Source organism: Anomalospiza imberbis, chromosome 5, assembly GCF_031753505.1.
Source record: "Anomalospiza imberbis isolate Cuckoo-Finch-1a 21T00152 chromosome 5, ASM3175350v1, whole genome shotgun sequence".
Classification (NCBI taxonomy): domain Eukaryota; kingdom Metazoa; phylum Chordata; class Aves; order Passeriformes; family Viduidae; genus Anomalospiza; species Anomalospiza imberbis.
This window is the reverse complement of record NC_089685.1, coordinates 59,926,549-59,953,910: the sequence shown is the minus strand read 5'-3', so window position 1 is coordinate 59,953,910 and position 27,362 is coordinate 59,926,549. Positions and strand designations below refer to the sequence as shown.

Genomic DNA, 27,362 nt, shown 5'->3' with positions numbered 1-27,362 from the left:
TGGTCAGGACGGACAGTTCATGCAGCTGTGGTCTGTGCCTTGCCCAGTCCACATAAACCTTTAGTGGCAGCAATGAGTGGTGACTTTGTGTTGTCATTCAGCCATGTCAGCACAGGGTTCATAAAGATGACTAGTGGTGTTGAGATCAGTCCCCTGTGACTAAAAGATGATGTAATCAGTGATAAGTCTTTGCTCCACAAGAAAGTCTGCGGTTTCTCATCCTACCATGAGCTAGAAGATGGTCTGTGGCACCCTCTACCAGCCTGACTTCTTCCCAGCACAGTGACTGGAAACCTTGAACTACAGCGTGCCACAGAAAGGGGAGAATGGGGACATGACTGGTGCTTCATGCCAGCCGGTGTGCTTGTTCAAGCTGTGGCCTGTTTGTGATGCTCCAGAGCATGGCAAGAAATCTGTCTGCTGATAATTTCTAGATAGGTTTGAGTTTACAAGTAAGAGGGCTGGCTGGGATTGTAATTGAGATGGGGCGCTGAATAACAGCTTTTGTGCTGTGAGGGACCCTTTGGAAGTCTGTATTTTTAAATCTTACACAAGAGAACATCTAGTTCCAGTAAATTGTGGAAAAGCTATGTAATCAGGTTAGCTTTTTCCTCCCTCTTATTTTTCATGGCTGTCTTTGTAAAGAGATGCAGAGCAATGCAGGGGGCACAAGATATTATAGTACAAGAAATGAAGTTCCAATCTTTTGACCTCTGCCTTGGATCCAGGATGGGGTTTCCTGGGATGCTGTTTTGACAGAATATTGCTGATGTGATGAGATGTAATGAATCACCTCTAAGATTGTTGTTGTTTCTCTGTTTGCTTTTGCCCTTTATTTTTTAAAATATTTGAATGTTATGAGTTAGACTTGACACAGTCTGGGAACACTTAGAAAACCTCCAGTTCAAAGAAAACCTTTGGCAAACAGACTGAAGGTTGGGATTTTAGAGTTGTTAAGAGTGCTTTAATTTTGGCTCTTTTCTTGCCATATTTAGGAAAATGGAAAGCCCAGGTGAAGTATTCTGTGTGCTTTAGTACTCCTCCCGGCTCTCTCAGTATTTCTCTGTAGATTCCAGAGGCTTGTGTTTAAAGGTGATGGCCACGTTTGTGAGGTTGGAAGCCAAACAGAGATCTGGCTCTACTGGAGATGGTTTCCAGCATATGTGTACCAGCTGTAGACATAAGCTTTTTATTTTTCCTTTCAAATTCCCGTTTAGAAACACGAGTGCTCTGGTATTTTGCAGGAGGCCTGGTCTCTCCCTTGTATGCTGGAAAGGTTGCCCACCTAGCTGGGTTTGGAGCTCCCAGGCACATCCTGTGGAATACCCTCTGTCAGCTGTTCCTCCCAGTGATGCAGCAAGCAGGGCCCCTGCCTTGCCCTTCTGCACTGGGGGCTTGCCCTTCTGTGTTCAAGGTTGTCTCAGATGTGCCGGTCACTGAACGTTTAGCATCTGTGTTCCTGTGCTGGCTTCATGCTTTACTGTGACCGCCCTTTCAGCCACTGCTGCAGTGAGGCTGGTGGCAGCAGGAGTACCAGAACACATGAGATGCAAAGGAGGCAGCAGTAAAATAAAATAAAATGAATCAACTGCTTCATTTGCACTAGAGGTAGGGAAGCCAAACTGAAGTTGAGATGGATCTGAACAGGATTCTGTGTGTGGTCTGTGGCCCCCTGGAAACTGCTGCTGAAGGACATTCCCCTGTTAGCTTAGAAAAATAAAGCCTGTTGTTAGCAGTGTTTGGTTGGCTTCACAGAAACCTCTGCCCCTCTGGAAAATGTTAGGAATCACATTAGTTGAAGATGTTTAAAAACCTGTCACTCTATGCTGCTGACTTGCCTTGTGGCACTCAGGAAACCTTAGTTTTTGTATGAAGTGAAAGAGGAGGGCAGATGTTTTTGTTGTCTGGAAATCTCTTATTTAATTTGCCCGTCTTTGATATTACTTGACCTTCTGTCTGCGTGTTTGCTGTTGAAATGCAGTGGCTGAGGGATCAGAGGAACATCCAGAAGAGAAGTGAGAGAAGCAATTAGAGGTAACGAGTTCCAGTTCATTGAAGCATTTGTTGATCTACATCTTACAGTGGTATTGAGTGGACACCCGAGTGTAGCTGTCATGAGATAATCCCAATGTTTAGGGATTAGAGCTGCTTGACTGCATTTTGGGCCTTAACTCCCTTTGCTCTCCAGTAAATTTAATTTTGCTAGCAATCTTTTGTAAATTCAGTTTGAAAGATGTGTATACATTTTCCCCAGCATGCTTCCCCCTCCCTCTGCTTCGCTTTCTTGCATGCATCTCATTTTTTCCAGGTTGAGTTAGAGATATTTGTGGGAGCCAAGTCCAGCGATGGCAGGGACTGGATGAAAGAGTCCTCACCAGTCCCAGACCATGCCACCCTCCTGACCCTGCAGTGTTCCCTGTCAGCGCTCTGCCAAGCTGTCCTGCTGAGCTGTGTCTGGCTACCTCTCCTGCAGGAAAGCTTTGCTGAGAAAGGCCATGCAGTTTTCTAGATTAATAACCTGTGTTCTGGGTTCTGGAAGATTTCCAGGGTGTTTGTGAACTATTCCAGTCTCTCTCTCATTTGGCTTGTCACACATACATACAGCATCTGTCTAAACCACCCCTGTCAGCTCTCTTGCTGGACCAAAGGACATGGGACTCCCAACTCCTTAGCAGTGATAGGAGGTATTTAAGTGGCCACAAAGAAAGGAAGGTTGTATACAAAAGCCCCCTTGTTTAATGAGCAGCATCAGCTGAACTAGAGCTGGATCCAGCATAAGCTTGGGCAGGGCAGGGAACTTTGGCAGTTTCTGTCAGCTCACTTGGTGTGACACTGGTGTTCGGTCAGCTATACCATTGTGCCAGCTCCTAACCTTTGGAGTGTGGGCAGAGGGTACTTGTGGTTCACACAGATTAGAAAAGAGGCAATGAGATCTTCTACTTGGATAGGACAGTGGGATTCAGGCTGGCACGTTTTTGAAGTGGCTATGTATTACTGGGGCTGTTGCTTATGTTTGCCGTTGTCTAGGAGAGTTTATGGTGCAGAAAGATGTGGATGCTTGCTTCACAGAGCATGGAATAGAAGCTCTTGTTGCTTTTCTTGCATGACTTTATTGGGTTTTATCTGCTCATAATTGCCTCAGCAATAATGCAGGTATTAGCATAGAGATCAGGAAGAAGCTGCACCAAGTTAAGGGGCAAAAACCCCATATCGTGTCAGCACTTTTTCCCTCTGACTGTGCATAGCTAAATTTCTTTTAATAGAGAGGCTAAAGAATCAACCTTATGTGGCTTTTCTGTGTGCCACAAATATCAAAATATGCTCCCCAGAGGCTTTTGAGGCCTTGGGATCTGGATCCGGCTCGGGTTTCGTCAAGGGACTGGAGCACTGTGCACTTTAAACTGAGGCTTTCTGCACAGCTTTCCCACTGCTATTTCTGTAGGAGATTGTTGCAGACATTTGGAGTGGTTGTCACTGTTGAGGGTGATGCCCAGGAAGAAAATCCCACTAAGGCATCACTAAAAAGTCTTGATTTAGTGCTGTGTGGGCTGAAGGGAGGCTCTAGCTGGGATTCTAGTGCTATAAATTGCTGCTTGTGGTTGCTGTTCTCCTGCCTGGATAGGGGTGGGAAGGTCGCCTTTCCTCCAGCCTGGTCACTGACCTCAGGCAGTGAGATGGGGGGAAGGCCAGGCCAGGCTCTGCCCAGCTGCAGGGCTGGGCACCTTCTTCCTGGGTGATCTGCAGGTGGAGTAGCCAAGCATGTCTCTCCAAGCAGCTCCTGGGGGAGATCGTGCTCCTGAGCCATCTTTGTCTGGCTCTTTGATTTTATTTTGTTCTGTGTCTTTGCTTCCCTTTTGTGGGAAGAAGAAATGAGGGGAAGTGTAAGCAATGGCTTCTTCATTACCCTTTGTACTCTGCTGTCCTGGAAAGCAGGTCTATCAGAGGGCTCTTTCTTACCCTTGTTTCATGTTAAAAGCCCTGTGTAGCTTTGGAGCAAAGCTGGACCAGGAAGGAGTAGGTCTTGTAGTTGCTTCTCCTTGCCTATAGGCACTAGTTCTTGAAGCTCAGCTTTGGAGTGGCCTGGGGTTGTTTCTGGGATTAAAGACCCCTCTCTGAGTGGTGCTGCTTCTGCTCCCATGAGTAGGACCAGCCACCCAGCCCAGGGAGAGCAAAAAGGTTAATTCAGGGAAGGAAGCCTAGGCTGTGATGTTGCTGCAGCAGGTGGAACCATGGGGCATACCAGAGGAAGTGGGGGCTGGCAGCATGGTATGGGCAGATGTCCTGGGGCTGTTGGCATGTATGAGGGTGGGAGACAGGTGTTTTTGTTACAGTGGCCTCAGGAATGATCTGAATCATGGGGGAAACTGAGGCAATAAAATGTATGCAACACTGCTGCTGATTAGCAGCAGCAGATCTGAATGTCTCTTGGACAGCCTGCAGGAGAATCCAGCTGGCTTCTGAAGCACCTGCCCATCCTGTTATTTGTTGTGTCCAAAGCGGAAGTTGAAGTGTGTGGAAATGCAGAATGCTCTCAGTGCTCTAGTTCTAGGAAGAGGTGTGCAGCTCTGCAGTGGTGTGGAGTTACATTTGTCCTGGGTGGTCTGGAACTGCAGGTGCTGTCTCCTCCATGCAGAGGATTGAGGAGACAGAATGTGCCCGGGTGAGAACCTATGCACAGCAGGCTGCAACCAGGGAGACGTTAATTCCTGGTGCATCCACATTGAAGGGGCTGGAACTCATAGCCAGTAACTGCCCAGCAGGAGAGTGTGACAAGAAGGCATCATGTGAGGTCATAATTATGTGGTCATACCTTTTATGTTTTTAGAGTTGACTTCATGTCCGCAAGTGCAGTAAATGGATGGTGCTCACTGAGGCTCTATTAAACTTAATGTAAGCAGTTAAAATGGGTGTAAGGTCAGGTTTTGGGCTATCCAATATTTCATTTCTTCTCTTTCATCTCATGTATGACACCAAACTGAATATACTGCAGATAACCTAAGCCTTGTACTGAATACAGACCTATTAATTTTTAATGGTCTCTTCTACAGTACTCACCACTGTAGTGTGGGTGCTTCACAAATACTAATGATTTTATTTTTTAGTTTCCTGAGAGGTAGAAAAAGGATACTGTGTCTTACTGTGGAAGTGGGAGATTGAAGTACCTGGTAGTAAGATCAGTTTTGCAACAAAAAAAAAAGGGTTGATGTTTACAATCTAATTTATTTTTATTTGTATTTTTTATTGTAGGTGGGCTTTTTTATTGAGGTTGGGTTTTGGTGATGTTTTAATCCTTGATCTACAGCTCTCTACAGCTTCCGCTATATATATATGATGCTCTTGCTTCCATAGACTGATCCTTAAGGGTGTCATGTTGGGCCATTGTACAGTGATGTTGTCTTTATCTTAAAACCCAGCAAAACAGCTTGAATTAAGGAGATTAGTCAGCATCATAGTGAAATTTTACTTGGAAAATAAGGCTTGAAATCTAACTAACTTTTTAAGTAGAATTGATGCTGCTTGTCTTAAACTACGAAACCACCTAACTTTTGGTTTCTGCAGCTGTTTATACTGCTCAGAACACAGCATTTCTTAGGCTTGAATGAAGCAGGAATTAGGAAAAAGTAGCACATAATCCTGATTTATTGTAACATCCCTGCACATTACGGAACACTGGAAGTTGCATGGATAGTTGCTATTTTTTAATCTGCAGCCCTTGACTTTTGTAGTTGCTATTTTAGGAGAGAATGTAGCTACAGCCTTTTGAGTTAAAAAGCATGTTTTGGTCTGTTAAGAAGCAGAGAGCTGCTGTGTGGACGGCAAAGGCAGGAACTGGCTCCTGACCTGTCCCTGTGCTGGTTCCCAGTGGGGTCTGGCAGCTCTCCCTTTCCTTGGAACACAAGTCTCAGTGTGGTTGCTTGTGGGGTCACCGAGGAGGACAGAAGCATGTTTGCTGAGGAGACTTCATGACACATTAGGGCTGCAAAGGAATCCTGCCACTTGGGATACAGGTGTCTCAGGTGAGAAATACCTGGTTGATCACGGCCTTGGTATCTCCTTTTTGTTTGCTGAATAATGAATCCTTCATGCATCCCATCACTGCCTGCTTTTTATTGCTTCTACATGGGTGTTCAGTTCTACATGGGTGTTCAGTTCTCCTTAGCTGAGTAAAAGGGTGGGGGGGCAGAATTGTGTTATAGGGCTGGGGTTTTGTCACCTTCAGAGAGCCCCAGACAACAAACCTAGTTTTGGGCTGGATGCCTGATCTTACTGCTAGGATTGTCAGACTACAACATTGGAAGTAGTATAAAGCTGTAGGGGAGGAATAAACACCCCATCCCACTGCTTTCTGGAAAGAGGATATAAAGACCAACCCGGCAATGCCTTCTTTGTGCCTCTGCATGTGTTATGGGAATTCCCATTGCCTTGAAGTGAGGGGAGAAAATGAAGCTGGTGTCCTCTCCAAAGCTCACATGAATCCAGTAGAGACCTGGCATCTGCTAGTGTCACCAGCTGGATCTAGCAGGTTTTTCCCAATCTGACCTTAATACCGAAACACTGCTTGGGAGAGTCTGACTTCCTGGGCTGGTTAGATTTCCCAAAGAGTGGTGGTCTGTGTGCCAAGTGCCTCATGTGGTGAGAGCTGAGATGTCACAGTCACAGACAGAGGAGACAAGGCCATTGTTGTCGATGGTGGGATAGACTCCAGTAAGAGGTGATAGAGACATTTGGGAACAGTGCTGTCTGTGTGATGGTTGGATATCAACCATGGGCCAGAGAACACTTCAGAGAAGAGGAGGAGAATGTAAAAGGAAATGGACCAACTGTGGCTTCTGATTGTCAGATGTAGAGGGTTACAGTGGAACTTCACTCTGTAGTGTTTCCATCTGTTGTGATTTAATCTTAGCTGGCAACTAAGCCCCACACAACTGCTCACTCCTTCCCGCTGACATGGGGGAGAGAATCAGAAGACTAAAAGTAAAAAAACTTGTGGGTTGAGATAAGGGCAGTTTAACAGGTAAAGCAAAAGCCACTCATGCAAGCAAAGCAAAGCAAGGAAATCATTCACCACTTCCCACAGGCAGGCAGGTATTCAGTCATCCCCAAGGAAAGCAGGGCTTCATCATGTGTAATGGTGATTTGAGAAGACAGACTTCACTCTGAAGTGAGTGAAGTCGTCCCCCCTTTCTCTTTCTTCCCTCAACTTTATATGCTGAGCATGATGCCCTGTGGTATGGAATATCCGTTGGGTCAGTTGGGGTCAGCTGTCCTGGCCGTGTCCCCTCCCAACTTCTTGTGCACCCCCAGCCTCCTCCTCACTGGTGGGGTGAAGCAGAAAAGGCCTTGACTCTGTGTAAGCACTGTTCAACAGTAACTAAAACATCCCTGAATTATCAACACTGTTTCCAGCAAAAATCCAAAACACAACCCCATAACAGCTACTGTGAAGAAAATTAACTCTATGAAAGCCAAAACCAGCATACAATCTGTCCATCCCTTCTCTCAGTTCCCACTTGTGACCTGTCAATGCTGTTGTGATGGATGTGAATGTGGTGAATGAGGCTAAGACTGATATTTGAGTATATGTTATCTGACCACCTGATACTTGTCTATATACCTATATATTTGTCTTTGTGTGGCTTTTCCAGGAAATTGAAATTATGTTCATAGTTAGATCTGGTTTTTGTGTTTGTCTCTGTCCCCTGATTAGATCCTTCCAGGAAAGGCTTGCTGTATTTCATCATCTTGCCTGATCTCTTCTGGCTTTCAACAGGAATATCATACAGTCGGTGCCAAATGCTACAGTTTCAGAAAAATAAGTTTTATCTGTTGATAAATCACAGGTTTGCACCACTAAGAATTCTTCATGCATTGTGTTCTGTCTTGAAACCTCTCTGTCTATAGGTCTGATAACATATCTGAGTGTATCTCTCTCTCTCAGCCAGAACAATGTATAAGTTCTCCTGGGGATGGTTGTTTCCCGTGGGGAAGGTGTTGACTGACTTGAGTAGATGGAGGTGCTGTGAGACTTCTTGTGTGTGTATTTTCCTCCTGTTATTTATTGTTTAAAGGGTTAAGTAAGAATTCTTTCTTTGCTGGTCAGTGGGTTGATGTTTTCATCTTGGGCAGTATCAGGTATATTTGACTGCTTTACATGCCAGGAGTAGCATGAGTTGGGTTTGTTTCAGCCACTACCCCTTTAAGGACTAGGAATTCTTTGATGAGTGATTACACTTAACTCTGGACTCTTAGTTGATGGATGTGATGGAGCATGTCCATGTTTCTTGTGAAGGTTTCCTTAAATAGGCATGACCTTTCTAGTGAAAACAGGAAGATAGTTTTTGCTTCTTCCCCCCCCCCTGCCCCCCAGCATGGTATTTATTTCATTTTTGGACCTCATGATTACTGCAGACATTTACCATAGGAGTAGCTCATAGGCTTGGTAGCTTCATGGGGCAGAGTTTGGCAGCTCCATTGTTCCAGCATTTGTTCCATCCTTTCTGTAGCAGCCACTATTTTTGACCTTTGGTGACCTGGTTCTCCTTTCTGTCCTTTCTGGCATCCAAAACTCTGAGGCATCAGAGAAAGACTAGCCAGTCTGCATGTTTTAATATGTAGATGGAGAGTGGATAGTGATTCAGTAGATCTGGATCATCCTATATTCTTGTTTCTGTTGGGTTTCAGTAGGTGTGTGGAATCTGCAAGCAAATTGGAGAGACTGGTCCTGTTACCTCAGAATGAGGAACCCTCTGGCTGTGACTGGAATGTGATGACAGTCTGCCTGAAGTAGTGCCTGTCCCTGACCATCCTTGGGAAGTGTAGCAGGAGATGGATGTGTTTGACTCTCCTGTGCACTGAAACGTTCCAAGATGCCTGGTGTCAGCTAGTCACTGTTGCTGACAAGGTGTTAGCAAGCTCTTTTATGAGGTTTGTGTTTAAATAAACATAAAATCTCTGTGCTTGGGCTCTCATGTCTATTGTAAGGTATTCTGTGAAGTTGGTTCTCTTGGATTTGGTGCTTGATAAAGAGATGATGCATATAGTCTGGAAAAGGTGCACTACAGTGGACAAACTGACCGGACCTGCTGGCACAGTAATATCAAGTGCTTTGTTTGGCTTGTGTAGTTTACCTAATCCTCAGGTAAATACAAATTTTATGTACATTCTCCTCAGCAATTTCTTTAACTGTGTCACCAGTTTCTTGATGCCTGAAATGTTGGAAGTTTGCAGTTAAAGATTCTGAGGTCTGTGGATCTGTCTGCTTGGTTCTAGGATTGGAAATTTTTACTTTTGTTTTTAGGACAGGATTTTAAAGACAATCCGTAAATCTCTGGACCCCTTGGGCAGGAATAAACATGTGGCATTGTTCTTCTTCCATGGGTGAATTCCTACCATTGTAGGGCTTTCTCTACCGCTGACTTCCTGGGCAGGATTTTTGATAATGAATACAGTGACATTAAGTAGGGGAGAGCTTCTAAATAAGTCAGTTCCCAACTTCACTTTGCAGATAAATGTTTTTGTGTCTTGTATGGATTTTCCTGGGGTGCAGGGTATGTTAGATGGTTAGCTTTGCTCTCTGAACAAGTTGCTTATACACAGATGATTATTGCATAGTGCTCCTTGTGGAGGCAACTATCTTCATGAAGTTGCTTGAAAAAAATTACTGTTGCATTTGTACAGGCTGCATTTGAACAGGTGCACTGTGAAAATAAGATTGCAGCGGGAAGGGAGCATGGGATGTGGTTATCAGTTATCTCCCAAAGGCTCCTCTGTCCCAGTGGAACCAGGGCAGGTGGTCCTGCCCTTCCCTGGTGACTCAAGGGGTACTATCACCTCTATTAAATTAGCCTTGGATTGGAGTTGCTGGAAGTGTGTCTAGTCAAATGCTAATTAGCATGTTGTGTATGAAGCTAATTGACAGGGTAGAAAAAGCAGTGTTGCCTGTAGGAAACTTTCTTCTTACCTGCAAGAGCTTAAACAGTAAAAATGTAAAATATCCAGTATGAAAATTTCTTGTTCCTTGCATGGTTAGCAGTGGTAACCAAAAGCAAATTTTTCAGTTCTGTGTTCAGAGCCCTCTGATAGTATTGTCATGGCTTGTGCTTCTGTTTACAGATTTCCCATGTAGCTGAATTAAATTAACGAGACCAGTCAATTTATTGCTGCTGTATTTAAACCCCTGGGCATCAATGAGTCTGGCAAGGATGGAGCATCATTTTCATGTGCTGCTTGGAAAGGGAGAATGTACAGCAAAATGAAGTAGTGTTACTGCTTGGGGGAGGGGTTCACAGTCATGGCTCAGGTGGCAGATGAAGAGAGCTGTAGGTTCCCAGAAGTCTTTTTTGTCCACTGCTTCTGTGTGGCTCAGTCACTAGGTAGCAGTTGGTTTTTTCTGTCATGTATGGGCTAGCCAAAGACTAGTGTATCCACATAGTTTATTCAAGGCAGATAGCATTACAGGAATCAAAACAGAACTCTTAGTTCCTGTTCATTGATTTAATCCTTTGTTTTTAGCAGTTAAATATCCCTGTATTCTTTAGCCTAGCCTCAGTTATCCTGGATTTGAGCCCCTCTTAAATCCTAAATGCATAGTATTCATGTTAGGAAGAAAGGTGGTGTGAGGTGATGCACAGAGAAATGAAACATGTCCCAGGTCACCTGCAGAGGAGCAGAAATCTCAGAGCACTGGGTTCAGTGGGCCATCTTTCCTCCCCTTCTTTGACCTAGATGGCCTCCTTTACTGCTGCCCCCTCCATCTAAAGGGTGGTCCTTGGAGGCTGTTTGGAAGGCATGGTGAACTGCACACTGCTCTTTCCTTACTCTGCATCAGCTTGCTGTGTTAGCAGGACGTAGTTTGCAGCGTTTTACAGCATCTTTCCGTAGCACCAAAATTCAAATTAATTACATATATGGATCTGCATGCAGTTGTTAGATGTTTCATATTTTCTTTAGGCTTGTGCAAAATACATGATATGGTGGAAAAGGTGCTACAGATTTACCTTTTGTTTTTTTTTTTTTTCCCTCTCCCATGAGTCTGCATAGCTTGTGAGACTGGGATGATACCTTATGCTTAGCTTTGCAGCCAATTTGGAATTCTGGGCTTCATCCTATCGTGTTTGCTTCTCTTGTCTGTTTCCTCCAAGTCTTTTATGTGGAGTTTACAGATACTGGTGCAGTTTGCATAGCAGAAATTGTCCCTTTGTAGCAGCTGGTGAGTGGATGATGGACAGCTGATTAAGCTAAACCTTCAAAAGGCTTTTGAAAAAAAAACCCTGTAGTACTAAATTTATGATTTGCAAATGTTGTATCAGTACTAGTGGGTTAGACAGCTTTAGACCACCTGGTGTAGGTTGATCTGACTGATAATACCCCTTTGCTCTGGGCCACCAGTCCTTGTGTTTGTGGGGTATTTACAGTGGGCACAGCCTGTGTAATGTGGGGCACAATCTCTGTGTTGGTGTGCATGGTGTGGAATCATACCTCGAGGCTAAGCTGGGGGTATATAGATTCTGAAAGAAGTGATCCTTTCTCTCTGTGCTCCATTTGGCTCGGAGCTTCTTTTTCTTGATCTCATAGAAAATAAGTAATGCCAAAGAGAAGAATTTATCTCTAAATACAGCTGCCTCCACCATGGTGGATGTGTTCCTCTGCAGTCCTTTTGAGAGGCAAGCTGATGTCCAGGGCTGTGTCCACCTCAGCAGTGCTGACAGCAGCAGTGTGGGGGTTGATGTGGCCTGACATACCGACAGTGCAGCCGCATGTCACTTCTGTCACCTGGTAGTATCTGTAGCTCCACAAGGAGAGCCTTTGCATGTTTAGTACCACCATACCACTGTCAACCCTTCTCACATCCGCGTTCCTTTAGAATTGAGTGGACATCCGCTCCTCCTCTAGAGGAGGGGGGTAAATGTTTGCTCATCCACAGTTTCTCTGATCCAAGTGTGTTTTCAGCTCTGCCTTTGTATCTGATGGCAGGTCCTCCTTCCCCTTGGCGCGTGTCTGCAACGTGCTCATGTGCCGGCACGCGTGTGCTGCCCTTGAAAACAGACCAAACTTATTAAAATCATTGCTGGTTGCCATGGCAGCTGTTGTCGCTGTGGGCTATTAGGAAAGGCAATTACTGCTGCATGCTGGGGAGTGTACGGGGAGGCTGTGGGCAGGGGGGTACAGGCGACTGCATGCTGCTGAGTTCTGTGACTGATAGCTTGGATGTCACAGTGAGCAAGCAGCAGAGGAGAGAAAGGCAGGAGATACCCTGCAATGAGGTTTGGCCAGTATTCCACCTCCTGGGCAGGCTCATTGAGAGATTCCCACCCTTCCTTTCATTGTCAGGGGGTTGAGTTTCACGTTTTCAGCTGGACACAGCATAGTGCTGCTCAGTGACTCTCAGCTGGCCCAGAAAGTAAAATGGAGCTGGAAAACTTTATGTGTGTTGAAGATACTCATCTAGTCCCTTTCCTGCTGTTTCCTCTCTGTGAATATTCCTCTTTAGTACTTACTTTGCTGTTTCCTGTACGTTGAATGTCATGATGTAAAAGAGCTCCAATTTTCTTGGAGTGAGTAGGATCACTTAAGTAAAGTGCTTCTTATAATGAAGTTAAAGCTACAGGGAAATTTAATCCTTCATCTTTATTCTCTGAATTTGGGCAGCATGTGTCCAAGCAATGCCAGCACTGTTTGTGCCAAGTGCAAACATGTAAAGAACTGGGATTGTTTTATAGTGCAGAGCTTGTAGGAAATCAGTAAATTCCATGAAAAATTTGAGAGCTGTAGGTGGGAGCTGTAAATCTTGGGGATATAAAAAACTGCTTTGGCAGTGTTTGACAGACCACTGCACTCCCAAATTGAAATCCTCTGTCCACTTCAATTTGTTCTGCTTTCCTTTTCCCTTGTGCTAAGCAATGGCCTGAGACCTTGCATTGCTCCTTGCTTCACAGGAGCTCTTCCAGGAGGCTCTCTCTGTACATTAAGAGGTACATCATGTAAGTTTCTTCTGGCTTATAGAATCCATGATGCTGTCAATGAAGCTAAAATGATGGCTGTCACCCCCTTCGATAGGGAGACAAGTCCCTGGAGGCATGGAGGAGACCAAGTGAGAAGAATAAAGTAAACCTCTTGGAGCAGGCGAAATTTGGATCTTGTTTCAATTTCTCTCTTTTGACTGATCTCCCAGCAGCTGTTTCCAGAGGCCCTCTGGATCATGCCCTTTGGGGGATAGCGGTGGTGACTCACCCGGCTGCGATGGTTTCCGCAGCAGCGTGTGAGAGCCTGGCTTCCCAGGGAGCCGTGGCACCAGGAAGGGGAAGGTTTCTGGTATGTTTGATCCCTCAGCGAAGATTATGCTGTGTCTGTTTAATTAGAGACTGCTGCTTTCTTTACTGGTGTACTAAATATAAATGGAGGAGCTGGTCTAATATACTTGAAATTGCAAATGTCAGGAGTCAATAGCTTTATTTTCCTCTCGCCAAATCTGATTTAGTTTTAAGTAGTGCCACTAAATCTAATGATGCAGTAATTCCTGTTTGTTAAAAGGAATGAGGGATTTAGGCTGAGACACACTTCATGCTCTTCTCCTATCTCTCTCTCTCATCCCACCTCTGTTTTACAAAGGAAGAGTTACTGGTTTGAAGGTGTTTGTACAGTAAGATCTGAAGGTCAAAAGGCTCAATCTAAATACACTGTGTACTGAGTTTGCATTCAGCTAACATACCGTTCTTAAGGTTTTCTCTCTGCAGTTTTTGGCACAGATTTGTACATTCCAAGCATTACCTTTGTGACAGTCAGCAGAGTGCCAAAAAAATTTTAAAAATATAAAAAATGCAGTAAAGATAAAGAAGCTGCTTCTGGAGCCCAGGCTTCATGTTCTGTCTGGGATTCTTTGTTTGCTGCACTACAGTCTAAGTCCTGGCAGGCCCCAGGGACATCTGTAATGGGACAGACATCTGTGCTTAAGATGCCTTGCCCTGTTGGTCTGCTGTGCAGGAAAAGGAATAAGTATCAAATGAGATATTTTTTCCCCCCTCTGGGCTCCTGCTGAGCACAGTGGACCCGATCTACCTCCATCTGCTTAGCCTTGTACAGTGCCATTGTAGACGCTGTTTGCTTGTGCGTGTCTGTGAGCTGTAGCTCGGTGCCTGGGAAGTCCAGCTGGTACTGCCGGCCGCTGTGTGAAATGTGCGATCCCGAATTGGTTGGAAAGTCCTTGAGAGCAGAAACGATGGGGAGAACTCCTTATGGTGAATGAAGACTCATTCAGTGCTGCTAGCAGCAGCAGTGAGGCTCTGCATCTTGCAGTCGGCTGCAGTAACTGCTGTTTGTTCATGCCCTGGCCGATCTGGAATGCTTTTGTCCTGGCCAGTAGGATAATGTGGGCTACCTTGTCTTGGGGCAAAACTGGCTGCTAGGCTGGAGCAGGAGGGAGCATGCTCATTATGTGCTGGAGGCATTTTTGCCGTGTTGCAGCATGTGCTGGGAGATGCATGATTGAAAAAAATAAGAGCACCTAGAACTTTGGCCTGACCTGCCAGGTCTGTTCTGGCCTCCAGACTCGATGTCTGGCAGAACAGTTTCAGCATTAGATGTCTCTTGGTGGAATGGGGAGGAAAGAAATCCAGAGATACTTTTTGCCCTTCTTGAAGTTTTTCCATTCTAATTGCGTCAAGAAGAAATTGTGTTTCTGGAGTGTGTTGAGTTGTAATGATGGTCTGTTCTCAGTCTGCATAGAATAGATGAAAACTGTCCCCAGTGTTTCTGTGTGCTCTAGGTCGTCATTAGACTTGGCTTGACATGGACTGACCAGCACAGAGGATTTTTTCCAAAAGCTCTTTCCTCTGCTGTAGGATGCGGTGTTGTAAGCCTATTGCTTTGAAGGTTAGCATGTTTCATATCCCCAACACTTGTATATTGTCTTGCCTTATCCCTCTTTTCCCTCCCCGCAGCTTTTCCTATTTCTGATAGACTAGTCTAACACAAACATTTCCAGGGACAGAGCAATGGCTGCAAGAGAATAGCCTTCAACCTCTTCTGCTTTAAGCTTTGGGAGCAGGGCTGACGGAGAGCACATGACGCTGCCGGTGGCTTTTCCTTCCCGGCGGGACACAGGGAGCTGTGTGTGCGAGGGGAACAAGCTGTGCTGTGTAGTGTGTCGGCGCTCCGCTCCCGCTGGTGGCGAGGGCAGGCCGGGCTGCTGCCAGCGTGGCACAGCTCGCCGGGCACGGCGGGGCTCGCCCGGCCGGGTGCCACTCGCGCACCGCCTTCGGTCCTGACCCCGGGCGGGAGTGCGCGGAGCGGCTCAAGGCGATGCGAGCGGCTTCATCTTTCCTCGGCATGGTGCGAGCCTGAATTATTCACTCCTCCTCGGCCTGCTGTTCCTATAGAATTCCCGCGTCGAGGCACCCTGCCAGCACCCGCTGATGAATTCATTGCTGCGCCTGCCCCGGGGGCGCCCTGTGTGTTGGGGGCTGGAGGGGCGGCCGCCTGCGCCGGGCTCGCCCTGGGGTTGCGAAGCTGCGGCTCGGTGGGCCTGCCTTGCCCTGAAACCCTTCCTTCCGCAGCGTAGGTGGGCGCCGGCCCCTTCCCTGCGCAAAGGGTTGTTGGCAGGGCCGCGTGTGTTTTTATGTCTCTGGCTTGCAGCCGTGCTGAAGCCTGCCTGGGCTCCCGATCTTCTTGTCCCGGCTCTCCACGTGCGGTATCTGGTATTGTGTCCTATCTGTATTTCGTCTTGGTGGAGTGGATTTCTCTGCAAACCACATCCTGATGTTTCACACATCATTTGAGGTTCTCCTTACTTCTGTATCCTGAGCTTTCAGGGTTGATTGTGCTAGAAAAAAATCACATTTCATAATTTCTGAGAAGAAATTTTTTTTTGTTCTAATAGAAACCATTTCCCTTTCATCTATGATGTTACTCTCAGTAATTGGAATAATTTTTCTGTTAAGCATTTAAAAGATCTTTACTGTTCACATTATCACAACTCATAAAGGCTGTTGAAGACATATTTTATACTTTTGGAAGGAGGTTATCGCTTCTCTTAACAAGAACTTCTGGATGTACATTTGGTACCAGCTTCATTGTGTTGATCCTCTGCTTTGTTCCTTTGTATTTTCTTTTTTAAGCAATTACAGCAGGTGGCTGGTCTTTGGGGAAGCTTCCTTTGACCCGAGTGCTCTCTAGTCCCAGTTGACAGGGGTGGATGGAGTTTCAGGTCCTCCTCCTGGCTGCACAGAGGAGTGTTTTTTTACCTCTAATTGGATCATGTAAATCGTCTTTTCTTTGTCTGGTCCTCTTTGTCCAGAATCTCCTTCTGGATTTTGACCAATAAATCAGCCTTGACAATGGATTGACTTTTCCTATAGTAATTACACTGATAGTTGAAAACTAGTGTAACTGATGAGCAAAACAGGTGTAATAATCTAATAATCAGAATTGTGACCAATAATATTCCTCAAAAACTGATTTCTGTAGTAGAGGCAATATGTAAGTGATGGAGTACAAAGTAACAAGGGCTTGTTTTTTTTTTTTTTTTTTTTTTCTTAATCCTGCATTGTTACAGCCCTCTGGGACTAGTGTTTGATAAAGTGCTAAGGGGTCCCCAGGGTCTGACAGATGTTGGAGAAAGCAGAACTCCCTTCCAGAGAGAAACCCAGCCCTTTCATGTCCGTGCAAATGCTGGATGCTGGAGTGGTACACCTTTCTCCTGGGCCATGGAAATCTTTTCTTGCTGAATGCTGTCCCCTCAGCCAAATGCAGAGTCTTTGAGAGTCACTGGCCACAGTTTGCAGTGTGTGGTTATGTTGGGTAATGAGGGAGAAACGAAGTGCTGTCCTTCCCCCCCCCAACTCTGGCGCTTATGCCTGGAGCAATGCAGTGTGCTGTTACCTCTGACGTGGTGGCTACAGTACTGCTTGCTGTGTGGCTTCTCTGCAGCACAGAGCAGAATAATTCAATGGAGAAAGAGGAGCAAAACAAACCCCAGGAAAGCCTAAATCACAGATTGCGTGAGCATCAACTGGCTATTGAATCAAAAAGGCTAGAAGGAAGGGAACAAAGGATAAAGTCATCTATTTTGTCCTTTGTACAGGCAGGAATGGAGAAGAGGTGTACTATTCCCTGTCAATAAAGGAGAGGGAAATGTCTGAAGCAAGCTTCCTCCTATTGCTTTTTAAGTTGGATGAGTGGGAGACATGAAGTTGCAAAGGTGTGAAGCCTTCCTGCGGCAACCTGGAGAAAGTCTAGTACTGCGCTTCCTGATTAGCATACAGGGCTTGCAAATGTGTTTTTGCTGTGGCAAAAGCATCCAGCCCCTCCAGAAATAAATACAAAGGGTGGCAGAGTGGGACTCAAATGGTGAGACCTACAGGTAGTCAGTTGGGAAGCTGAGCCTGGTTGTAATACATGGTGCCCAGGATGCAGGAGAGCCGGAATTGCCTGTCCTCAAAGAATGACACTCTATGCTTCTTTGTTCTCTTTGTGAAGAAGAGATTCGAAGTTTTGGAGTTTCTCATTCGTAGCCATTTTGGCTGCAGCAATGGCAGCAGGAGAAACAGAAAACTTTTTCTTCCTTCCTTCCTTTTTCTTCCCCCAGGAGATTTTTGACTGTTTTCTGAAGGGAGCAGATTTTGGTCTTTTTCTCTCATCTTCCTGATCTGATTGAAGAGCAGTGGGGGACAGAACTCAATCTGTGATTTGCATGTGTTCAATCCTTCTGTCCCAAATCTGTACAATGTCCTTCTGTGTGGCTGATAACAGCTTTCTCATGCAGCACTTACATCTATGTGAAATTACAGTATCCTTTATTTTTTTTCCTTTTTCGTTCTCTGCTGCTGCTTCAAAGCTGCAACTAATCCTCCAGGCACCAGTGCTATCTTTCAATAGACTCTGACTGATGCAATGCTGTCTTCTCATGGGATGGGATTTGGGAGGTGCAGTTTTTCACCCAGAGGATTACAAGCTTCATCTTGATACAAACATTTTTACACTACAGGTGGTAGTGTTGGTGCCTCAGGACTTTGTTTTTGGCACTAGGAAGATACACTGCAAAGTCAGGAATGCTCCTAGACCTTTATTCCTTTTTGTGTCAGTTTTAGAGCTACAAAATCTCCGTTGGTGTTGATAGTTGCCTAGAAAGTTTAGGGGTCTGTTATGTTTCAGTTTTGGTCAGGTTCATATATAACTATGTATAATATAGGTGCAAAAGTATATGTTTTATATACACACAACCTTATCTTCTGTGGTCATCATTTAGGTGCTTTCCTGTAATGCATTAAGCAATGTGACTACTACATGAGATTTGTTTTGCTCTTTCCTATCCCTGTGAGAGAAAGCAATATATGCTCTTTTAAGATTAGTTTTTGAAGATTTTTCTTTTTCACATTCTTATTGTGAAAGAAAAGGTATGCATACTTTCCATATGCCTACTATGAAGTCTTCTACATGCCTCATCCTACCATTGACATTCTCCCCAGAATCAGTGTTCTGCAGTTGGTCTTGTCAAATCTGTGACATCTGTTTGTGACAGTGGTAGATGGGCCTGTAGCTAAGAGCAGTGATTTTGCAATGGGAAAACCTGGGGAAAAAGGTATTAGCATTTGTTTTTGTAGGTCTTCTCTAATTACTGATCTGAAAAATAGCTACCAAGTGTAGATAGATTTACTTGAAGAAAATGCCTTTTCCTTCCTGAATTCTCACAGCTATGGACATAATTAATAGACCAAGCATGACAGCTTGGTTTTGAGTACTCATTATTACTATCCTTAGAGCATCACTTTGCTCATGAGAACTCAACTCCAACCTTAAGCAGCTCCAGTCTCTAGTAAAGCAGCGGCAGACTTATGTTGCTCCTTGCTTCTGAGGGAGAAAAGAGCAAAGTATGAGCCAACATCGCCTGTATCTGGTGATGTTGGCCATACACTACTGGAGATGTTTTGGCATGAGGAAGGGAAGCCATGAATTGTGATGACTCTGTGACTTTCTTCTGCTGCTTTAGATGATTGCATGATGTTTCTGCTGATCAGTTCTTCAAGGGAGTAAAATTTCTGAATCCTAAAGCATTGTTTTAGATGCCTGTGTAAAAGGCTCTGAAAAGCATGGAGGTCAGGGACTGGTAGTTTCTAAGGAGGAGTCTTGTCACCAAAGTTCTCATTGCTGCAGTTGGTTTAAACTGATGGGAAACTGCTTTCATTGAAAGAGAAGCCCTGCCTGCTCCCTGACTCCAGCCGTGCGGTCATGCACCCTCCCATGTACAGGTTACGTGGTCATGCACCCTCCCATGTACAGTCTTAGGGATTACGTGGCCTGTAGCAACCACCTTTGTTCATGAATCTAATCTTTCTCCTTTTTGAGGGATTAGTTTCCAGGAGGATCACCAAGCTGATCTGTCTTGCAGTTTTCTTCTGTGATCCCTACTGTGCATGCAAGAGGTGAAGTAGGGATGCATACTTGGGAACCAGAGAGGAAAAAAATCAGAGTGATTTACTTTGTTGGTACAGTGATTTTTGAGGTTTCCTTAATCTGGCTCTAAAACCCATACTCTTAAAAGGTTTGTATCACTGTCTAGCTCAAGGGGGTTTGAGGTTTAATCCCTTTATACTTGGGCCGAGCAATGTGCAGGAGGAAGGAGCAAGTAGAACTGAATTTGTCTAGAGCTTTGACTGTCTAGAGCTTTGACTAAAAATGTTGGCTATATTTACAAAGGAAACTTGAGAAATAAAACAAAACACCTAAATGGTGCTTCGGCAGGGTTTTAAGATTTGACTGGCCCTCTCCTCTGCTGTTTGCCACAATGTATTAGGTCTGCTCCAGCTCAGAGGTTTGCTACACTGCCAGTCTCTCTGTACCTAATTTAAGATGTTTGTGCGTTCAGTGGGAGGGTGCTCCCTTTTTTGTTTCCTTCATCTGAATGTGCTGCATAGGAAGATACACGATGCTGTAATTTCAGGAGCCCAATGCTTTTAGATCTCTTTTGTTCTGCAATTCATCTGTAGGCTCAGGCAGGGAAATGTTACTTCTTAATGCAAAGAAGTCTCCAGGGATTGCACACAGGAGAGAAGTTTTTAGACTAAATTGTGAAGGAAACAAGCTTTAGGTGAATGTGCTGTGACAATCCCTGCCCACACATGCACACTTACAAATCAAGCGGTAATTTCAATTCCATTTTAAAGTTGGGGGAATTGTAATGCTATCACCTTCCTAAAAGCTTTGTGAAAAATGGTGATGGGATGGGAGAGATGCAGACAAATACGCCACAGAAGGCAAGGTGGTCAGGACTTGTGGATTATGCACTCCTTGTGGAGCAGCTGGACAATTGGTCTGGCCACGCCGCGGTGTTTGCTCCCTTTTGCCTGGAGGGACCATAGCAGGGGACATGGTGAGGGGGCTGTGGTTGTAGCTGCAGGAGGCTGGAATGGGAAACAGTCAGGGGGTAGAGGGTACAAATCCTCGAGGAGCTAGTTTGGGTTAGTTCCACTGCCTTGTTTATTCCATTGTCTTGCAGGCAGGGAAGGGAGGGGGCTTTGATGCTTTTGTGTGGTGCTGGCAGGAATGTGCAATCCGGGTTTTGAGACCTCCTGGAGGGGGGCGTGGGTCTTCTTCCAGTGGCTTCAGACTATCCATAAACACAATAGGGTGGAAGCTCTGTGAGGAGTTTGTATGCTGGTTCCTGAGGACTTCCTGGGCTTTAACTAAACCTAAAGCTCATAAAAAGAGACAAATGCATTGGAGGCATGTAGGATGCTGCAGGGAAGAGTTGTTTCTGTCTCCTGCCTGCTTGACAGACCCAAGTCTTGCAGTCTCCCAGGTTCCTGGAGTGTAGCAGCCTGGGGCTTTATTACTGCAGTTACCACAAAGCTCTCTGGCACCTTTCTTGACCTTTCACAGGCCACATTTCTTCTTATAAGCTTGTGCTGTTTACTGTTTAACCACAATCTTATTTTTGTTGTTGATGGCTGTATTTACACACAGGATGTTTAAGAATATACAATACCTGAGACTGCTGGAAGTCTCTCACTCATTTTTCCATTAATACATAAAGTTCTTGTCCCTTCTGGGCAGAATACAAGCAGCAGCAGCTATTCTGTTATAAGCAGGGCTTGCATTCCCACCTGGAACAAACTGAAGAATTCAGACCACTTGCAGATACCTCTCTGGTTAATTTTGCTCTCCCATAGTAGCATGATATTTCTTAGAAAAGTCTTCAGAGAGGCTTGCCTTGCTTCCCTGCAATGAAATGGAAACAGTAACTTACTGCAAATATCTGATTTGGTCCCCATAGCAGGTGGATGGTGTTTTGTTTTGTATCTTCCTCTCTTTGCAGAGAAATCTTCCAACTTTTTATTGTTTTTTTCTTAAAATTTTGAAACAAAGCATGTACTTAAACTCTAATCTATTCCAGAGAGGATGTGTTCCTCCTCTGTGAGAGAAGGAGATCCTTTGGTAAGTGTTCTTTTTCTCCTTGTTTTAACAGTGTTCTAGCTGTGACCATTGCTTGCATGGTAATGCTTCATCCCTCCTGCATAAATTATTTGCCTGGGTCAGGATATCAACTGTAGCCTGCCATCCTGTGCAGTTTGTCTAGGCTGGGTATTTCTGGTTAGCTTAGGCAGGATTTCTCCTTTTTCATATGCTTTGCAGTAGGGAGCTGTGACCACAGCTACCATGTAGGTAACTCAGGGCAATGATGTTTAGCAAGAGCTTTGCATGAGCAGTGAGGAGGTTTATATAACACAAGAGGATTCCAAGGAGTCCTTGGTCAATGGCTTAGAAAACCTGTTATTTTAATACTTTTGTTTTTATTATTATTTTTATAAATTGCATTCTGGTTACAGAGAGCTTTGGCATGTGACCACATCCCATTCCACCTGTCTGTGGCCCATAAGAAGGTGGCATGTTAAAAGAAAGGCAGAGGTGTGTTTTCTGTAGTGGCATGGCATTGTGTTATAGCAGGAATCACTCATTACTTTTTGTGTGGAATTGCTTAATTGGGATGTTGAAAGGTTAGATTTGATTTTGTTTTGATACTTCTCTACATTTTCGTAGGCAAATGTGTAGCACTCCGGTGTCTAATTAGAAGGAAAACCCTGAAAAATACTGATGTGTGTGGGAGAGATGAATAAAGGTAAAGCAAAGAGGGAAGGGTAAAAGCAGGCTTTATTTCTTCATGGAGATAGCAACCCTTGCAAAGGGAGTAACCCTCTAATAAACTTACATGAGGATTTATTCTGGTAAAACTCAACAGTCATGACCTCTACTTTTCCCTTTTAAAATACTAGTGAATGGCACTTTGGAGACAGACATCCTCTTTGTCTTCAGAACATGTGCTCAGGCACTAAGCCTTGTTCCCTTATCAGAAGGAGCCTGTCAGGGGTTAAAATGGCTGAAGGGCTCTGCTGCCCTTCTGATCCTTGGTACCTCTGAGGCAGTAGGGGAGCCATCACCATGATGATGTGCTTTGCATCATGGTCCTTCTGTCTTCTTAAGAACAGAATTAAATCTTTTGTGTATGTCTGGAATATTTGTCTGTGCTGGAGTGAGTTCTCTCAAATCCATGTGCTGATTTATGGCAGAGAAATGGAAGATTCCAAGGGATGGAATTCAGGGTATCCCTGAATGTGCACAGCTCTCATTTGGGGATATTCTAGCTGTGGAATGACTTGCTGTCCATTTTTCCCCCATGTTGATCATATTAGGTGCAATTAGTGCCCTGGATACTCTTTGGGATGCACTTTGGGGTGTGCCTTGTAAGCAGAGGGAGCTGCCATGCTGTGCAAGTTGCTCTTGCAGCAGCACAAGAGGGGTTCATTCCCTTTTAGAGATGCTTTTTTGTTCCCTGCTGTTGCAGGAGAGGAGCTTTCCAGGAGGGGGATGACGACGCCAGACTTAATAGTCTTAAGAGTGGATTTACTTTTTTTTTTTTTTTTTTTTTTTTTTTTTTTTTTTTTTTTTTTGCAAAGGAAGGCCTGGGAGTTGTTTCTCTCTAACTGTTTCCAGATGGTGCTGCTGGAACACAAAGATTTCTAGTGTGTTTGGGATGGTGGCTCTGAGACCCCCCAGCCCCCCAGCGCTTCCTGTGCAGCTCCACAATCCTTCAGGCTTAATCAGAAACAGTCCTGGCTGCTGAGGCAGGCTGCCCCAAGCTCTCTGCTTTCTCCCTCCTCCAGGCTTTTTAACCCCTTGCCATTACAGCTCCAGCCCATCAGCCTGCCCACCTCGCTTCTCTCCTTTCTCAAGCTGCCTGTGGGCAATTGCAGTGTTCCAGAGATGAAACTGCATTTGGCTAGACTACTTGAACAATTTATGTCTTTGGGGAAAGGGAAGATGGCTTGTAATGTGAACCTGGGAAAATAATTTCTGTAGCTATGTAGGGCAGCTTATGCAATCAGGCCAGTGTGTCCAGGGCACAGAAAATTTCTCTTGCACCTCTTTGCCTGCAGCACTTAGTATACAGTATGATTTTGTCAGAGTCGTGTGCTGTTGAGCCTCTATCTCTTTTGTGCCAATTTCCCTTAGAGCAAGCCAGATTTAATTTTATATCACACCCTCTTCACACCCAGCTGACAAATTAGCTTCAGCTTTTTCCTTCTGAAGGTAATATGACAACTATAATTTTGTTTGCAAAGTAGAAGTACTCTTGTTTGTTGTTAAGCCTTTGAGCAACAGCCTGTGAACATTTGTAAAATCAGCCAAGAAGCTTGTGATCAAATGACTTTCCTTCTGGATTCATGGTGTCATCTCCCTCGTCCTGTTCTCTCTCCTGTATTCTCCATCCTGTTTTTTTAGAAAACAACAGTGAACCGTCTACTAAGGCAAAACTCTGTTATCCTCTTCACCTTGTGAAAGCTTGTAGTCATCATGTTCGAGCAAGCCAGATTTTCATGCCATGAGCATGTTGCCCTGTAATGAGTTGGCCTAGTGTAAATTATGTGTGAAATGCTTCCTCAGCCCCACGTAACAATTATGGCATCCAAAGGTGCCCCCAGTGCTGGATTTTAGAGCTTCTCTAACAATTTCTCTAAAATGAGAAATGGTTATGAGCCCTGTTCCGTTTCTGTTGAGTAAGAGCATAAATGAAGATGAACTGCCATTTTAAAATGCTTCTGCTTAGTAGAAGAGGAGGGAAATCAATATTTTGTGCTATTGACTTCTGTGCATGCAGAGTGTCCTTGCATTTGCTGGATCACAGACGTCACACAGTGCACAGTATTCCCAGGGGCTTTACCTTGCACTGGATCTGTTGTTGCCACTGTAGGTCATGGACTAGTAGAGTCAGACTGTATTTTCTTTATGCCTGGAGCAGTATGAGTACCATATGTAGTCCAAAGAAAGTGTATGTTTTGCACATTTAAATTACACTAAATTAATGAAATCTCATCTATTTGAGTATCTGAAAACATCCGTTGGCTGATCTGGAAAATTAAAAACCTAGCTGGGGGAAAGGCTGCTTCTGACCAGAGACCTACTTCCATTATTTGGAAAAAAAAAAAAGACAGGGAAGAATCAGCATTGTTGTAAAGAATATGTGTAAAATACTTCAATTTTAGCTGTGGAAGTGCTTTTTGTGTGTGAAAATCCCCTTTCTCTGCAGCAGTAGACTTCTGTACTGTAACTCCATACGGACACTATGCAGCCTTAGTATGCATTTGTGAACTTGTTGCATCATGAATATTTTAAGAGATCTGGAAGTATTTAAACTTTTCGGTGTGGTTTGGTCAGATGTGTGTTTGTCTGTATTCCATTCTGCAGCCTCTGCTATGCTAATCAGTTATTCTTCCTATTGTATACATATGATTTCACAGAAAAGAAGTGCTAGGAGATTGGAGTTAAGGAAATCCGTATTTCAAAATACAGAAAATTGCACTGACACGTTTGGGTGTCATCACTGGGGCTCTGATTCAACAGGGATGCAGCCATCCCAAAGTTGCCCTGTTCTGTCTGACTACCTTGTGGGCTTCCCTAGCCAACTGCTCCAGACTATTCAAACTCTGGTCAGGGCAGGAGACTATTTTTATTAATCTGACATCACTTTCCTTTCTTGCCTTTACTGTGTCACTGGGCTTCCCGCCCGGGGAGCCTCTGGCAGGCCTGGCCTCCCTCCAGCTGGGCTCTGCCGGGGTCCTGCCCCTTCCCGATGGCCGGGCGGAAGAGCTGCAGTCCCACAGCGGGCTGTGGGTACCGTGTTCCTGCTACAGAGCTGCGTGTCCAGCTTTGTGGAGCCGAGAGGCTGGGGGGACACGCAGGACAGGGACCCCCTTATGCTGTGGGGTTGGGGTGGGGCTGCATTCCTTGGAGCCCTCTGAGGCACCAGGGACATGGCAGCAGGGGAGCTCTCCTGCCCTATCTGTCCTACATCCTACTGGCTCCTGTGGAAAAGACGGTTTCTTTAGGATATGGGGAAGCCTGGAGCAGGGGAGGGGGGCCTGGGCCGGAGGCTGCTGTCGCTGCAGCCAGAATTCCAGGAAGGAAGAGGGGCCGTATGAGCCTCTGTCCTGGCCTCTACTGGGCTGCAGAGCGGGGAGCTCGGGGGCACTTCTCTTCTCTCATGGGCATGGCCACTGGCACTGGGTCCCCTCAGCTGCACCCCTGCTTTTCCCTCCCTAAAGAAGTGGCCTCAGCCATTGGGGTGGGTGTCGGAAGCCAGGGCTGTGCTAGCCAGCATTCTTCCCAGCCATCAAGGGCAGCCGTGCAAAGTGTACTTGTTGTGGTGGCTTTTATCAAAATCTCAAGCTTGTAGTCTCCAAATATACTTAAAAAAAGAGGAGAGTAGTGGGGTGGATGGGTGAGAAGTGGGTGAAAAGTAAAATGTAAGTCCTGCTACTTGCATCCAGGAAATTGTACAGGTTGTTGATGTCAGAGCACTAACAAGGAAGCAAATAAATGGAAGGTCTTTGCGAGATGATGTCTGCACATGTGGAAAACAGCCAAAGCCGTGAAGCAAGTTTAATTGAAAGTGAAGACAGCTGAAGAGAAGTGTCCCATAGACACAGTTATTGGTGCTGCAGAGTGATTAGCAAGAGCTGTATATCAAATTAGGATAAGTATCGAGGGAGAAGACTAAGATCCATTTAAAAACTGCTTAGTTCAGTTTTTCATTAATAATTGGTAATTCACCCATAGATGCTACTTTCCCCATTAATTTTATCCAAAGACAATTTGGGGTAGGAGACAGCACACACAATTGAGGAGGCAGACTGAATGCATCAGATACACTTGGACAAAGAAATGGTTATTTGCTTTTTGTTTCTATGCAGTAATTTGTGCAAGTAAGGGTCTGATAAAGAATTTCCTATTTTCTTAGCAACTGATAATAAGATCAAGGCATTTACAGTTTTAGCAGCGCTTTGCCACAGTTAAATACTAAAAAGCCTTTTTCGAGACAATCCCCCCACCCACCCCGCCTTTCCCCAGCGCAGGGTTTCTATCTTTCCTGTATGCAAGAAGTAAAACAAAAAAGATGGTGAAACCACTGAGCTGTGATGAACAGCACTGGGATTTCTGTCTGGCTCATGATCTTTACTTTTTCGCAACTGTCACTTTCAGATTAATAGCTTCGTAGCCAGTGTTTTCAGCCTTTTATTTTTCTTATTGTGAACATCTTATTCACTGTGCTCTGAGAAAGTGGCTTCTGTTTGTCTAGTACAAGTCTGGTAAATGTGTAGCTTGTGCTATCTCATCACTTCAAAATCCCATTTTGCTTTCGGGAGGAACAAGTAATTTCTTGTTGCCTTTTTTTCATTGCTCTGTGTAGTCCAAGGATTTCTGGCTTTCTGATGCAGGGACTCTCCCTTCTTGCTTCTTTCCAAGCTACCAGGTTGCTGCACCACCCATAGCTCCTGGGGGCAGCCAGAGCAGAGACAAGATGACCTGTTCCTGTGAGTTTTGCTGCTGCTGTTCAGAACCCAGCAGGTGGTTATGAAACTTGAAAGGACTACATTAACCTCACTCCACTTATCCTGGCATTGTCACTAAAGCAGGAATGCTGCAGATCCAGGGAAGGGATTGCTTGGTCATGTTTCTGAGATTATCTTCGCAATGGAAAGGACTGAGCACTTCAGGCTGAAGCTTGGATTCAGCAGGAGTTGGTTTTCTGGTTGGGGGAAATGTGGACGAACTCGCTAAATTAACGGTTCCTATGAGCAAAGTTTTAATCTGCAGACTTTATGTTTCATTCGGCTGTCAGGAAACAGTTGCTGATCAGGCCTCAGTGATTGTTGCATGTGGCAAAATGGCAAGTTGTGATGTGAAATTGATTGATTCTGGGGTCAGGTTAGTCCAAAAATAGGATTATTGCGTTTTTAATCTAAAATTCAGTTTTAATTTTAAGAAAAGGGTAGAAGGACTTTCAGACCTTCCATTATGTGTTAGAGCTGTGACGT

The 27,362-nt window shown here is 44.9% G+C and overlaps 1 protein-coding gene and 1 long non-coding RNA gene across 14 annotated transcripts in view; both read left to right on the top strand.

The window, feature by feature from the left end:
• The window catches only part of RBFOX2 (RNA binding fox-1 homolog 2), a 165,107-nt gene that overhangs the window by 4,175 nt on the left and 133,570 nt on the right, over positions 1-27,362 (top strand). The gene's annotated exons all lie outside the window — the stretch shown is intronic.
• LOC137474505 (uncharacterized) lies at positions 45-13,128 on the top strand. Its single transcript, XR_010999385.1, has 3 exons — positions 45-438; positions 1,982-2,034; positions 13,003-13,128. It is a non-coding gene; the product is annotated as an uncharacterized lncRNA (long non-coding RNA).